This window comes from Symphodus melops (genome assembly GCF_947650265.1).
Source record: "Symphodus melops genome assembly, chromosome: 11".
Lineage (NCBI taxonomy): Eukaryota > Metazoa > Chordata > Actinopteri > Labriformes > Labridae > Symphodus > Symphodus melops.
The window spans coordinates 9,654,990-9,671,027 of NC_136701.1; the positions used below are offsets into that span (position 1 = coordinate 9,654,990).

Sequence of the window (16,038 nt, forward strand, 5' to 3'; positions counted from 1 at the left end):
GTCAGCTGGAAATTAGGAAAAAAAAGCATTAACATTAAACTGTGCATCCCCGGCTGATGATCCTGTGAAATTAGATTTCTTTCATCATGTATTGTTAATGATTTTTCCCCCCCATAGCCTGATGATATAACTAACATGAAGCTGTTACTGTATGATGAGATTTTGATTGTGAGTGAATAAATATACCCAGAGATTCCAGTTAATGTAGCCATGTATGAACTACATTTGATTATCCCTGTGCGTTTCAGATTGAAAAAGTGGCTCACTTTCATGTTGGAGCTGCTTCCTCTTACAGAAGTTTTGAACTAATTTAAGCTTTTCTACCAGACATATTCACAATCGTTTCAGTGTAAGCAGTTGGGCTTGTATTTCTTATTAGCTTTTTTTTTAGTAGAGCTGCAGTTTGTTACTATTACCCACAATCCACTCCTCTTTAAATAGTCAATTACTATTTGTTAAACCTTAAACTCTCAAACACACATATGGTTGATTAAAGACATTTTATCTGCAGCAGTCCAACATCACCTGTTCATCCTGGATGCTCTGGTTATGAAATGTCCTCATTAAACTGGCAAATGGCTGCTGGCAGAAAGGACTCCTGAACTGAAGAACATCTGGGCTTTAACAGCTGGCCACAGAGAGTCGAACCCTATCAGGTTTTATTTATATTTACCTAATTTACAGCAAATTGCTTCATGCTTTAACGTTTTATAAATGCTGCCACAGCATGTAATCGTTGCCAGTTAAAGGGACATTTTGAGCAATTATCTTTGTCAAAATGATGCCAAATTAAAAAAAAACGAAAAAAAAAAACATTCTTGGGAGAGAACCAAACCAAACAGAACTTTTTGAGAACAACAAAACAATGTGTATTACTAAAAGTAACCTGTAAAAAGATTTGTTTTATAAAATAATGTGATATCCAGCAGTTGTTGAAATGATCCTTACAGTTTCCCAAGATAACACACAGGTTGTGCTGATGTCAAGAGATACCTCTGTTGTGAAGTATAATAAAGATAGATAGATAGATAGATAGATAGATAGATAGATAGATAGATAGATAGATAGATAGATAGATAGATAGATAGATAGATAGATAGATAGATAGATAGATACTTCATTGATCCTGAGGGAAATTCAAGCACATACTGTATTACTGTGACACTTAATAGTGTCAAAGATAATATTGCGTCTTCTAATGTTAATGCTGTGGGTGTCAAAAACCTTTGTTTCATAATCAGCCTGTGATTTAAAGTACAGCATGCTCTCCCTATAATAAGGGACTCTTTTGTGTTACAGTTTGCGTCTCTTGTCCTTGTCCTCTCTTCTGTAATGACCTTTACTGTCGGCCCTCTGACTAAGCCGGTCGAGGAGAGTTATTCATCAGTTGGCTGATGTTTTTGTGCTGTGGGGCAATGTCATGTATATTTTATTTTTAGCGTTTTATGTATTGAGATGAGTGGTAGAAGAAGCACTCAGGTCCTTCTCCAGTACAGCAATGTCACAGTACTTGTTGTGCACTATAAATACACTAGATGACATGCATTTACATCATACAAGAAAAGAAAAACTCCCTTTAAGTCATGAACTCTACATACTACAAATGTATTTTTTCGTTGCCATCAAAATGACAAACTGCAATCCGGCTACCTTAAGCTTCACTTTTTTATTCGTTCTCCTTCTCCGACGACAAATGAGGATGGTCAGAACGCTGGAGAATTTGCTTTCTGTGTGCAATCAAACTGCCCTGCTGCTGAATGTCTGGCTGCTTTCGTCTCCGCAAGGAAACGTCTGATTAATTGCCCGCTACTAAAGAGCAACACTCAGCAGTCAGGCACACAGGCTCATTAACAGAGTGGGAGAGAGGGAGGGAGGGGTTGAAAGCAGCTGTTCCACTCTGTGAACATCTGACTGCACCTACACCTGCAGATGGACAGGTGTCATTAGGCTCTGAACCCCTCTCCATGCGTAATCAATGTTTTCCTTTAAAGGTCTCTAACAAAGCATAATGGCGACTGCGGCCCAGATTCATCAGTCAGCCCTTCTTCTTCAGAGCTGTTTTTCAGTCTGTTCAAGAACTCCATTATGCCTCACAGAGAACATAGAGGGAGCAAAGAAGAGCGTGACTGGGATTCACATGTAACAGAATCACATAGTAGGGACTGAAAGGTGCTCTTCTGTAAGAGAGCTTTCAAAGGTTTCTCAAACACAGAGAGATGCAGATGAGAAAGCACAGCACTGCCGTTTGGAATGAAAATCTCCAAGGTTAGACAGGACTTTATAAAATGTATTAAACTTTAAAATAGAGCAGTGCCTTTTCTTTTTTTGTGTTCATTTGTCTCTTTGTTTCTGAGAATCCGCTCTCTGTGTTGAATGAATTTCTGCTCCTCAGTGGGATTTAAATTGCCTTTAGATTTACAGCTGGGTATGAAGTGTGTTTGGAAAGGCAGTTTGGATGCATGGTAGGTTTGTGTGTGTGTGTGTGTGTGTGTGTGTGTGTATGTGTGTGTGCACTAATATCATTGGTTAAGAACTACAAAGGACAATGTGCATTCAATGAGAAGATACAGCTGAGGCATGAGCTGTCTCTGAGTTTTTCTGCATGAACCAAACCTCCTCTATTATCAAGCGCTCAGTCAGCTCTGCCAGGCGCCCAAAATGGCACCAATTGATCTGTGCACATCCACGCATGCAGAGGCAGTGGAGTTGAGAACAACGTCAAACGTGTTAACTGCGGACGTTTGGCTCCACACTGCAGTTACCAGCACTTTGAAACCACAAAAAGAAACAAATTGCAAACATCTCTGGAGTTTTCAAGCCTAGAAAGTAGGAATTTATAAAATGTGATTGTATTATTTATCATGTGTATTTGATGCACTGTATATTATAGGCCACTGAGTCTCATGAAAACAGCCATTTCTTATTAGTATCTTCTCCATTGAGGCGACTGGCTGACTTGCAGTGTGTGTAATAAACCAAAGAAGCTACAGCAGCCTTCAGAGAAACATTACACAACTTTAGATCGTTGCATCACTTTGTAAATCTTGGTTCTTTACAAGGGGAGCTGCAGCGTTTAGCCTCATTACAGACAATGACCTGCCTGAGCATCTCTGCTGAACTGGCTCAACATATGTTGAAAAAGTCATAACGGCACCATGCAAGCACATTGCCAAACTGGGTTGCACAGGAAATGTTTATTTGAATAATTTTTACTGTGGGTTCTTACACCTAACTTTCATCCAGTTTTCCTCAGGTGATCAGTATTCCAGTGTAACTTTGGTTGAAGGTTTATTCTCTGATGGGCCCACTGCCCAACAGAAATGTAGTTTTGCTTATGTAAATTATGTAATCTGAATTTTTTTCGGAGCTGGTCTCCGTGCAGAGAAGATTAATTCAGGACCATGGACAGCTCCTTCCTTACCCACAGCTTTTTCCTCAACTCTTTTATTCTTTAACGATCCCTCACGTATTCTTCTAGTCAGATGAGTCTGTGATTTAAGTTTGTTGTTAAACCATACAATAATAACATTATGGGGGTCTTTTTTACAAGGGAAAATCTCTCCACATTGCATTCATCCCTCCAGTATACAGTCCAGCAAGTGTTGTGCAGATGCCCACATTGATATTAGGAAGAGAAAAAAATCAGATACCAATAAATCGGCTGAGGTCTTTCTTTGATCTATGTTTGATCTGTAGAGATACAGTAGATATAGTTATACACAATTATTACGTTTTTCGCTCAAATGCAGTTATCAAACACTTGTGTAAAGATATACAGTATAACAAAGAAAGGATGGTCACTCAACTGGAAAGTAAGTGTGCACATGTACATGCATCTGCTGGTGAAAGAGAACTCCTTTTATAGTTGATACTTACTCAGTTTAAATGCTATTTGACTGCTGAATAAATCTAGTAGTATCGGTGCATAGCTACGATGAAATTAGCCCATACTGATAGTCACTTGATATGCGGATATCGGTCTGACGATTAATCGGTCAGGCTTTACTCTCCATCTGCATCCATATGGCTAGATGGTTACCAGCCACACAGCATAGACGAACCAATTACAGTGAGGCATAGAGGAAACAACATCATGTGACACAAGTGTGACCTCGTATAGCTGTGCCTGAACGAACTGAAGTGTTTACTAGAGAAATAAGAGACAGGAATGTCTTTATTCCTACTGAAAAAAAAGTAATGCTTTGGCCAGATTACTATCTGCATGTAATGTATATGTAGATGTCTGTTTAGAGAAGTCATTGGTATGTTAAATGGTTGTCATATGATAGTAGATTCAGGTTTCAGGTTTGTAATACAGTCTGTCATGGACACTTTAAACATTCATATCCAGATATTTGCAAGGACTTCGGTCTGGAACCAGAGGGTTTCCTTTTCAAGTCCCGGTCAGAACAAAGTATCCTATTGGGTATGGTTGCTTGAGAGTTGCCAGCACACTTACCAAACATTAATGATGTGCCCTTTAGCGAGGCACTGAATCCTCAAAGGGTCTTTTGTGTGCAGCCATTCTCTCTGACATCTCTTTATTAGTGCAGGTACATAATATAAACTCCTGTTTGTGCATGTGTGTTTTAATCCTGGCTTATGTGTGTAGAGAGAGACAGAGCTTTTTTTCAAACATCTACCGAAAAGAAAATTAGGATTTTGAGAAATAATTCGTCTTTTGGGGTTTTGCCACAAGCATTTATTTTTTTTGCCTCTAGTCACAAGGCTGTACTTTCACCTTACATGACCTCTAGAGGACAGAGTGAGAGAGAAGTGGAGGAAACATCTTTTAATCTGGTTAAAGCAGCAACGTACAGACCAGCAATGGAAGCGTTTCAGCAAAGCCTTCGTACCGCTGATGAAGGCTCTGAGCTGAAATGTGTCCATTGGCGGACTGTGCACTGCTGCTTTAACCAGATTAAAACACATTGGGCGTGCTGACCTCACTTTCTTATATAAATATGTTACTTACTGTATGTGTCAACTGTTATATTTTAAAGAAAATTAGTGTTGAGCTCTGTGTTAAGCAGCTTATGTCATAACAACCAGTCTTTTACTTACTTACTTTCAGTCTGTATGAACCAAAGACAATCAATGCTGACATTTCTCTCCTGCCTCTTTGCTCATAATACTGCCACTCATCATGATACAGGATAATTGAAATGATTGATTGTCCAATCATGACTACTAGATTATATCCACTTATCCTGCACTTGTTTTAAAGACATGCCCATTCCTGCTGGCTCAAGAAGAAGGCAAGAGGTTTATTACGATTAAAGTAGAATCTCCGCTAAGCTCAATATTGTCATCTCGGCTGTTCACAGACGAAGAAACAGCCAAATCTTGGAGTAAATAGCAGCGAAAATGAAGCTGTACAGAAAGGAGGAACAAGTAGAGGAACAGAGGAGTCAGCAAAGCCTTTGTGTGTCTCCTGCGTCACAAACAGCAAACGGCACAGAGGGCAAAGCTTTGTCAGACATGCTGTCAGATTCACCAAGTGTTTTTTACTCCACAAATTCAGAGCCCCCCCCCCCCCCCAATTCTAATCCGCTCTAACCTTACCTCTTTACATGGCTGAATAAGAAACAAGGTGACTTATAGGGCAGTCGTCTGCTTTACAGGCTCTGCTCTGCTTGTGTCTCCACTGTTGTGTCTGTGTTGCTCAAATGTCTCTTATCTATTTCAGGACACTTGCTTTCAGGATAACACAAGGCCATTACAGCAGCAGTCTTTTTGCATTATGAAAGAGATTGATGTGATGTGCTCTTTCCTGCATGCCCAAGAGAAATTGCCAGTTTTATTTGCTTAAGAGATGGGAGGTTGTTTTTGAAAAAAGAAGACAGTGGCAGTGATGGGAATAAGGCCTGTCTGTTCTTCTTCTCCGTATTGAGCATGAAAAGCTATACATTTGCTTTATGTTTTTCATTTATCTTGATATTCTTATGCTTTTTTCTTGATGCCTTTTTGAGGATTTATCAGAAGTGAATAGATTGTTTACAGAATGTTGAAAAAAGGTAAAGAGGAAACATTCAGATAAACGTTTTCCAATCTGTTAGAAACTTTGTGTCTGTCATTAGATAATAAATTATCTGTTTGATTGGCTCTGATCAGGAATTTGGCAGGAGTGGGTGGTGTGGGGGTGCAGTTCAGCTCATTTGGAGCAGGGAGCTGTTCTCTGCATCGGTCTGCATGGGGAGTAGGCGTTGTTAGGCTAATTGTAATCAAAAGTGGCCTTTTACTGTCATTTGGCAGCTTTGATCATTTGTATTTCCCTGTCTCTGAAAGCATTGCCCACTGACAACAGTCCGCTTTGTGGAGCTACGTATACGATTTCTTTTGAGTTTTCAAAGAAATCAGTTCAGCGCCTTTGTCTGTCTGAGCCTCCATCAGTGTCGCACTCAGCTTTGGGCATCCCATGACAACGGTGTGCTTCAGATGCCTGCGAGAGAATTTTAAAGAGGTCACCTTCTCCAGAGAGGGGGAGGGACAACTGAGTCACAGTTGAGACTGCACACCACGCTCGGTCGTCATGTGAGCCATTGCCCAAGACAGAGAAGAAGAAACACAGGGCCAGGTGCCAGCTAAGCATCAGTCCGCCTCTTTGTTCCAACTCTGCCTGACACAGAGGAGATGAATCTCTCAGTAAATGCATTATATCAAATATCTTTTCTCGTGAGGTACTGTGACGTTCCACGGCACATGAAACATTGTTTTAATCAAGGCAAAGTCCTTGCCAGAAGTTCAGTTTGGTGAAGTTAACATATATCTAGTAGAGAGTCATGTATGTATATCTGTGATGTATCTGTAGCCTCATGGAAAGGATGATAGGTCAATAATGCTGGGGAAGGGCAATCGATTCTTTGTCATCGAAACATAGGTGAGTGATAATTAGCTTGTGTTTCTTTACATTACCAAACATTAGTGTCAGAAAATCCTTTCAGCTCAATCAGTCTTCTGCGGCAGTAATGTTAGTGTAAAGGCAGCTTTATTTTCCTCAAGTTCAAACATTAGCTTATGGAAAGGGGATTCCACTAAAAGCATTGATCCCCAATCTACCCCTGTCTGGGTTTTCATTCTCAGGTGGGATTCTGTTGAAGTGCAACCCTAACTTGTCTTCTCCTCAGTTATTGTATCCATTCATCAATAGCTGTTCTTCAAAAAAAAAAAAGATTTGATTGATTAGTTTATAAAACGTGGTCGAGTGCCAACATTGGCTGAAGTTTTTGCGTGTTTACAACTGCTACAGATGACGGATTTTTCGTTTTGTTTTCAGAGCACATAAATTGATACAGTAATTACTGTCAGGACTTAAAGACAATTTCAACAAAAATCTTAATATCAAAAATGTATCTGGAGAAAGTTACCTGCCCTGCCTTTTAAAATGTGTCCTGATTTACATCCAGATTTTTTATCATGTTATGCAGTCTTCTGTACTAATCCATTATGAAATGGTTAAATTATATTGATTTGTTCCATTCCAGATGTTGGTATTGCCGTAAGATTATAACAGCATTTGAGCTTCCTGTCATGATGGTTACCTCAGAGGAAAATGGCCACCGTGTGAATATGGTGGGTTAGACTGTGAGTAATTTCCACTCTCCTCTGCTCTATAAAACCAATGCTCTGAGCTGCAAAGAACGCTGTATCTGAGGAGTACATACTGATCTGCTGGGCAGCACTGTGTGGGCAGCTGAGCTCACATATCGAAGAGAATCCCACATGCAGCAACACTCTGCTTTGTGTGGCTCGCTCCTACAATTGTTGTCATCTTTTTGCATTTCTTTGGGTGCATTTTGACCAACTTCAAAGCGAAAGTGTGTACAAAAAACGTTGTGTTGGTGGACAAGAGCATAAAACAGTATGAAACATAGTGTCAATATGGTAGAGAAGGAGGCATTCTGTCCAACCTTGTTACATCGAACACAGACAGTGTTTCTTTCTTCCTCAGTGTCTCTTGCAAGATTCTAAAACAGTTTATCTATTGTCAGCATGCATGTCACCGGTCTGGTCCATGTCAGCATTCATCCCTCCAGGAGACATGTTGTCCTCTGTTCTTTCTCTTTGAGACGCAGCCACTAAATCGTATTTCTGTTGTGAGTTGATGAAAGGGCAAGCTGTCTGGTTGAGAACTGGTACAAAACACAACACGGAGGACTCAGATGCTGCAATAACTCAAATCCTTGTCTTCACTTTTGGTCCTTTCTTACTATTCTCGATACTTTGTGTGTGTTGATCAGTCTCTCTGTGAAGACTACTTTCGACTTTAAGGCGCTTGCATCATTTTTCTTTTTCCTGAAGAAGCTGAAAAAAAAAATACAAAGTAAGTTTTCTCGTTTCTGATTAAGAACATTTTTTCAGTCCCAGGTTATATTTTTGGTGCCGACTAGCATTAATGAACCTGTATCTCATTTTTAGATTTATTTTTTAAAGGCCTGGTTGATGGGATTTGGACTGGGATTGTGCACCAAAGCTGTTCAAAGTCCAACCCAAAAACTCTCATGACACAAAGCTCAGACAATAAAGGCTCTGTTTTTATTAGGTATAGCATTATTGAATCAGTGGTTACCAGCATTGGAACCCATTAAGTTCAGATAAAGCCTAAAATGGAAGACTGTCCCAAAGATATCACAACCAAGAAAATCCTTTAATGTGCAAGTAACACATTTTCCCTTAGTATGCCGACTGGGTGAAAGTTAAAAGGCTGAATTAAGCTGTAATAACTTTTCACGCCTCCATCCTGCACCTAAATGAAAATAATCGAGAAACCTGAAGAATTGTGGGTTGGATTGAGACTTTTTAATGTGGATATTACATTTGTCTTGATTTGCTGCAGTATTTAGGATGTAATAAATCATGTTACTATTTCAAGCTGGAAACACTCAACCTCTTCCAGTCATTGAAGTCTCTGTCATCGAAGTTTAAATCATCTTTACATGAAGCTCACTGAATAGCAATGGAACATTCTCAGTTGCTGAATGCAAGGTTGGCAAGCTAACGTAATTGTATTTAACCACTCCTGATTTATTATATAAACTTTAACTGATTTAAACAAGTGTTTGCTCCAATAAGTGAATTAACATTTTATCCATTATTCAGTGCAATAAATGACAACTGAGGAGGAAAACCAAGGTCTACATAATGATGTATTTACCTTTGTCAGACTCTTTCCACATAGTGCATGACAGAGTTTCTAACAAAGTCAGGGCCTGCTATGAAGAAAAGTCTGAATCTTCCACTTAAACTTGATCACAGCACATTTTGTTCAGTTTACACTGAAAGTATTAATGTTCTTAGTCCATCCCCATCAAACAGCGCCCTATGCCTGCAGAAACTCTGAGAAGGTGGGTCCTACTATCCTATCTAAACTTACAAGCTAATTATGAAGCTAATACGTGAAGGTTTGACGTTTAAATGTTCCCACTATAGTGGAATGATATCAGCTTTGTGCCAGCTTTTTCGGCAGTATGCATTTCTACGAAAGTACAGTGTAGTAATTAAGAGATTAAAACTATCTGCAATATTATTGGTACTATGAAGTCCATAATGACAAGATGATATCTCCCACTTGATACCCCACCAACTGCCTGAGTCATCGACGCAAGTCAGAAAGAATTCTTTTGTGTTCTTTCAGTCAAATTTAAACCATACAGTACAGTCCATCAGACCAGGCACCATTTAAAAAAAATCCTCTGCAGGAGATGGGGTGAGTTTCTGCCAATTGTATTGCCCTGTTCTTTGTGTACTAACATCTTGAGCATGGTCTTGGTTTAATGGACGCGAGACAGCTCTGAGCTCAGCTAATGTCAATAATTAAATCCAAAATTGGTTTTAATTTGAGACCTTGATGAGGAAAATCTGACATTTCCAAAGGCACTTGACATTTAGATGAGTGTAGAAGAAAAACACTTTCAAGTAAACGGGAAACACAGCCTGCATGAGAATGTGAGGTGTTTCTACCTTTAGTTTGGTTTTCGACCCACTTGCGTTGAAAAACAAACTGAAAATCCCTGCGCACATTATGCACTCAACTCTGAATGGGACAACACCTACCTTGGGGCCCATAAAACAATCTTGGCAGGGATGGCTGACGGGCCTGAAGCAGATGAAAAACTCAAGAATTTAGCAATGCATAATGCCTTCAAAATTTAGATACATCAAGTTTGCACAACTGCATCCTTTCTGTGATGAAAGCACACGAGAAAAGGCCTGTAGCTCAAACTGAACAATGAAACAAAAAAAGTGCAACAGCATCACATTCAACTGCAACAGCCAAAACTGCCCAAATAGTACCCAGCACAAGTGACCCTGAATTAAAAAGAACGTTCTGTACTGAAGAAAAAAAAAATTAAAAGTCATCCCAATGCAAAGTTACTGAGAATGGAGCAAACTGCTGAATAGTGAACAGTCTGACTCGTCTCCTTCACATGATAATCACTTATTACCAATGCATTCAAGTGCTTAATTTGTACCACAGAACAAGTCAAAGGAATCTGCTTCAATACTGTGATAGATTTAATGCAGATTAAATAGTATTATTCAAATCCATTATAAAGGAATTCTGGAAAAAATTGAAAAGACACTCCAGAAAAAGTTTTGATGACCAAAAACTTCACGCAATCTCGATGAGGAAGAAACTTAACAAAGGTTCTTTATACCTTCAGAAGTTCTTTAAGGTATCATGTTTTATATGACTGTCGTTATACTGATAAAACACTATTTTGAGTAGTTTTAGATTAATGAAGAGCATACAACCTGATAGATTTATACTAGTCTGCTGCTGTTTTAAACAAAGCACTGGGACATTAGCATTTATCTGGAGTAATGTCTCTGGACACCTTATGTAATATATTGCTCAGTGTCTTTTTTTTTACGAGCTGTCTGTACATTGGCTGAGAAGTGCTATCTGATCACACCACCATGTATAGTAAGATGTAGAGATGAAGGCTGTGAAACAAAATTTGCTGGTCTTAAAATGTTGGCCAAATCCGGCACTACCTGAGAGAGCTTGTTTTTTTTTCTTTTTTTCTTTTTCACTGGACTTCACTTATTTTTCTACTTTAACTGGATATCTTTCTTTAGATACACAGTATGTAAGTGATTCAAATTTGACTTGCATTGTTGCCGTTTTTTTAAGAAAAGCAATGTTTGTTTTCTGTGATATATTTGTAGCCTCATGGCTCTGATTTTAAATATGTATTATTTTTCATTGCAATGCTGAATAATTGACTCTGAATAATGCCCTTGATGGTTGTCCTGCCTGCTGGCTGTTTGAAACTCACCATCTGTTTACAAAGTCAACCAAAACTTTTGGAACCAAAGACATTGTCATTTGTGCAATCTGATAAATCACACCGGTGAATGTTGTCCTTTGATCGCTCTTTGACTTTCAGATTTTACATTTTCTTTCTGTCACTGAAGGTAAAGTACACTTAACGTCACATTAAGAAAATTCCTTCAATACGTCAAATTGTAAGCACAGTGAATAGCTCTTCATTGACAAACCCATACAAATGTTTAAATCCTAAATATCCAGCTTAGTTTAGTGACAGCAAAGGGAACAGAAATAAAACTCAAGGGAAACGTTTGTAAATTCTCCCCAAATCCCTTTTTTTAACAGCTACTAACACATCTCTTAATGTCATGCATATCCCCTCTTAAGATGTTCAGTATTATGTGTCAGGATACTGGGAGGAGAGCTGACACTCAGCTGCTGCCTTTTCATTTCCCCTCTGTCACAAGAGACACACTGTGCTGGATTCTTGTTTCGATTTCTTCCAGCTGATAAAAATACAAACATGTTTCTGCCTGTTTGACCTGATAAAGTCTTTGTTGTGATAGAGCTGGATCTAGTCTGCAATCAGCTCAGCAGCTACTTATCTACGACCAGACTGTTCGTAATGCTCGCAGACAGGACCGTCTCCTTTTGAGTTCCTCAACCTCTCTGAGTGTCAGACGTGTGGATGCACACTCATCCCGTTTAGACTGCTGAGTGGCTGACGTGGTGACGCCCGGCATGAGCCACTTGTCTTTAAAGGCCATACCTGATCTGAGAGCTGTCTGCTGAGCGCCTCACTGTGAAGGTCACCAGCAGGGGAACGGAGGGCAGACGTGTCAGCTGAGTCTCTGTGCTCTGAATACTTAAGTAATGCTCACCAGTGAATGGTACAGCCAGTTTAGAACAGCTGGTTCTTTTATTCTGGGTGGATGATTTTTTTAAAACATTAGGGATTAAATTATGCACATTCGTCAGAAGTATGGGTCAGTGGCGCTTGACACTAGAGTGTCATCTTTTTAGTCTCAATTATTCACACATGAATGCTGAAGATCATTCTGAAAGCCGTGTTAGTGGCCTCTAAAGAATCATGCTATGCTTAACATCTGCTTTCAGATAAGCGTTACCCTTGCTAACGCGATAGATACAGTATATATATCATGAAATTCAAATGATCTCATGTAATTTACATGTCCTGGCAGATATTCCCCCTTTGGAAACAGATACAGCAGCATAACATGTCACAGTCTTTTTGTAAACTGCTTATCTGAAACCAGTTTCATACGCTACACTCTTGTCCACTGAAGTAGTAATTCCCTCAATTTATGCCCTTTTAGTCAATGTCTCTTAGGTCAGATAACTATGAGTTTCAGAATTAAATAATCTAAGGATTAATAGTTACAAAGAAGAGATGTCTATAGCCAGCTCTTTACCTCTATGAAGCGAGAGGCTACGTTAAATTAACAAACCCCAAATACTCTCCTGGCCCCCAAAGTTGCTGTGGTGTCTAAAAATCACATCTGCACAAACACTGGTTTTCAATTGTACTGAATTGATGGGGGAAAGTGATCCAGAATAAGATGTATATTTAACCTCATGGTTCCAAAACTGGTGCATCAAACATTTGTTTGATCTTATGGCCAACAGGGGGCGACTGCAACGACAAGTCAGATGGCATGAAAAAATGATATAAAAGGATCTGCCTTTATAGTAAGTGTGTTACCTCACGCTGACTGAGGCCTCAAACACTACTTTAAAGGCCCCTGTGATAATGTTTGGTCTTAATGTTAAAAGAATAATGTGATGAAGCAGCAAATGCTTTGGGGTGTGGCTACTTTTGGATGATATCTTGTTGCTATGGCAACCTGTCAATCAGGACAGAAAAGTTGAGATGTGAAGCCACCTTGTTGTCCAAATTTGGTCTCTTAGGGTTCCAAAGGAACAAAATGGGAACAGTCGATGTACAAAAGTATTCACTGTAACCAAACAAGGATGTCACAGTGTCAAAAAATTCTATTTTAATTAAAGTCTGTGGTAAGCACAAAAAAACCTTTTCCTTTTTGGCAGTGAACAATAGTCAGACCAGACATTATAACAATAAGAAAACACATTTTTGAGTGGGATGTGAGGATTTGATATGGAGGTTTAATGGCTGTTATATTTAAATGATAAAACAAATGAGGGACTTTAATATAAAAGGAGCATGTTGAAGTGTCGTGATTAGACTTTATAATACCATGCATTTACAGATAATACATGTGTAACCCACCTAAGCTCATCATTAGCATTTCTGTGCATTTTATATTGCTACCTAATAAAAAAAAATGCAGGACATAATGTTAAAGCTAGAATAGTCATGAAGTGGTGTTTGGTCTGTTTCTCAGGGAGCATCACTTGACTTTGATACAGATCGAGATTCAGTTTTCAATAAGCCTTTATAATGCAAACTTAAGTCTGTATTTACATAAACACATTTTACACCAGCTTATTCAGCACCTATAACAACACCCCATTATTGGATCCAATCAGAAGATTTGTCCACGCTCTGAGTGGAAAGGTTGTGATGCTGCTTTTGTTCATTTGGACCAGTCAGTTGTAATGTGTTGTCTGTGGAAAAATACTTTGTTTCTGTATGTTTGTTATGATCCAATACAGCTTGTAATGGGCAATTTCAGCGCCGCTCAACAAATCCTGTCTGTTCCTCAGATAATGGGAATATGGAAATGTTTGATTTATGTTGTCATTATCTCTCCTGGGAGCTGATTATTTATTCTCCACTTTATGCTGTTATAAATTATTTTTTCTGCTTGACGTGGTGCCTTCAAAAGGGTCACTGGCCTTCCTATATGAGATGTTTTTTTTTTTTATGTTTGTGATCACTCAAAGTTCATGTTTAAAGGTTTTGATTTGTCAGCCTCATTATGAAAGGAAATGAGATATCCTTCCTTTTCTTTGCCGTTCCTTACATTTTAAAAAGGTTTGAAATCTGAGAAAAGCAGTTAAATCTTGAAATATTTAAAACATAATTACACTTACTCTGCACTATACATTATTGAACATTGCAGCATGACCCTAAACCATTGAATATGTTCATCTGAAACGACTCCCAGTCATAGTCAGTTTGATGCTGTTTTTGCACAGAGACTGATGACGCTCAAGACGAGATTGATCATTTTGTAGCAGTGACATAATTTTCTGTTACCTCAGATCAATTAGTTAAAGATAGTTACTAAAAACCGTTCGCAGCATTAATACACCTAATACACATCTTTGTCATTACAACTTGTATAGTTCATCAAAAAGTTTCCAATTGTGCTAATGCACTGAATTAACAAGTCATAGAGTACATGAGTGCTTCAAATGAGCACTTTTGTTTTAGTCCATTGGATACTCTTAGATACCAAGCTCATAGGACTCTTTGTGTGTGTGTGTGTGTGTGCGCGCGCGCGCGCGCGTGTGTGTGTGTGTGTGTGTGTGTGTGTGTGTGTGTGTGTGTGTGTGTGTGTGTGTGTGTGAATGTGATGAAGAATGTCATCCTCACATTACAGATGTTTTGTTGAATGGGAAACTTTCAAATGGCTCAGCAGGAGCCATTTGAAAGTTTCCTGCAACACCTCCAGTAATTAGACAGTTCACCTTCACCTCAAAAAACTGTTCATGAAGGTTTACTCGTGCCCTCCAGCACCTGGTAATATCAGTGATTTTATTTGTAACAACATTTAACTGATTTAAAAAACGATTACACTTCTTGCTTGAAACAACAAATTTAACTTAATGGCTATCACATGATTGTAGAAGAACAAAAGTAAGATAATGTGTTGTTTCTAGGGGGAAAATAATCAGAATACATTTTCTTGTTCTATTTCCAGCCCTAATCTTTTTTTTTTCTTTTTCTCCCAGCCGGATTCTGTAAAAGCTTCAGATTTGTAAAATATATAACAAAAGCTTTCTGGTTTTCTTTCCTCTCAGCTTAAAGTAACTGATATGTCTTCTCAAAGTCAAAGATCATGACTGCTGACCATTAATCCCCAGTCTCCTCATTGAACCAATGGCAAAGTCTCTACATTTCTGCAGGTTGTTGGGCTTTTCTGTGACAATGTTCAGCCAAGTAACTCTTAGCTCAGCTTTCCTTTCATCAAACGTTGCTTCGCATTCATACCATGGCACAGCGAGCTCTGCGTGGTGCCAATTGTGCTCCATTAACTGCTTCTTTAGCACTCCATTTCACCACATGTGCTGAAAAATGTTCCACATGCCCTTTTGTATGTGTTTGCTCTGTACTTGTGTCAACTCAGTTTTACTCCTCAGCGAGGCAGAGAGAAGATAACTAAGGCGACATGGTGCTGAGGCAGCATGGGACTCTCAGCACCGTCCTAGTTAATATTGAATTATGCTCTGTAACCTCTCTATTTTTAATGGGCGCTAAGCTTGAACTTGATCTTTTGTGGATATACTGTTGTTAAACTTCTCAGAGAACATGTACGAAGATATGCACCATTGGTAGCATTCCTGAAAAGGCTTTATGTGATTTCTCCCCATTTTCTTATGATATAACTTCAGAATAGATTGTTGCTTCTGTCTGATAGCGTTATACATAAAGTACATTAAAAAAATACAATAAATCCCAGAAGCATGGGGCTCATGTGTTATTCATGTGTGGTAGGAAAAATGTAGAAAAGCCTTTTTTTTTACTTTATGTCTGAAAAAATCTAAAATTATATATATATATATAGATATAATCTAACTAATATTCTCTCTAACTA

At 38.8% G+C, this 16,038-nt stretch overlaps 1 protein-coding gene across 6 annotated transcripts in view; it reads left to right on the forward strand.

Annotated features, from left to right (window-relative positions):
* Nucleotides 1-16,038, forward strand: part of gria3a (glutamate receptor, ionotropic, AMPA 3a) — a 77,466-nt gene that overhangs the window by 20,140 nt on the left and 41,288 nt on the right. The window lies entirely within an intron of this gene.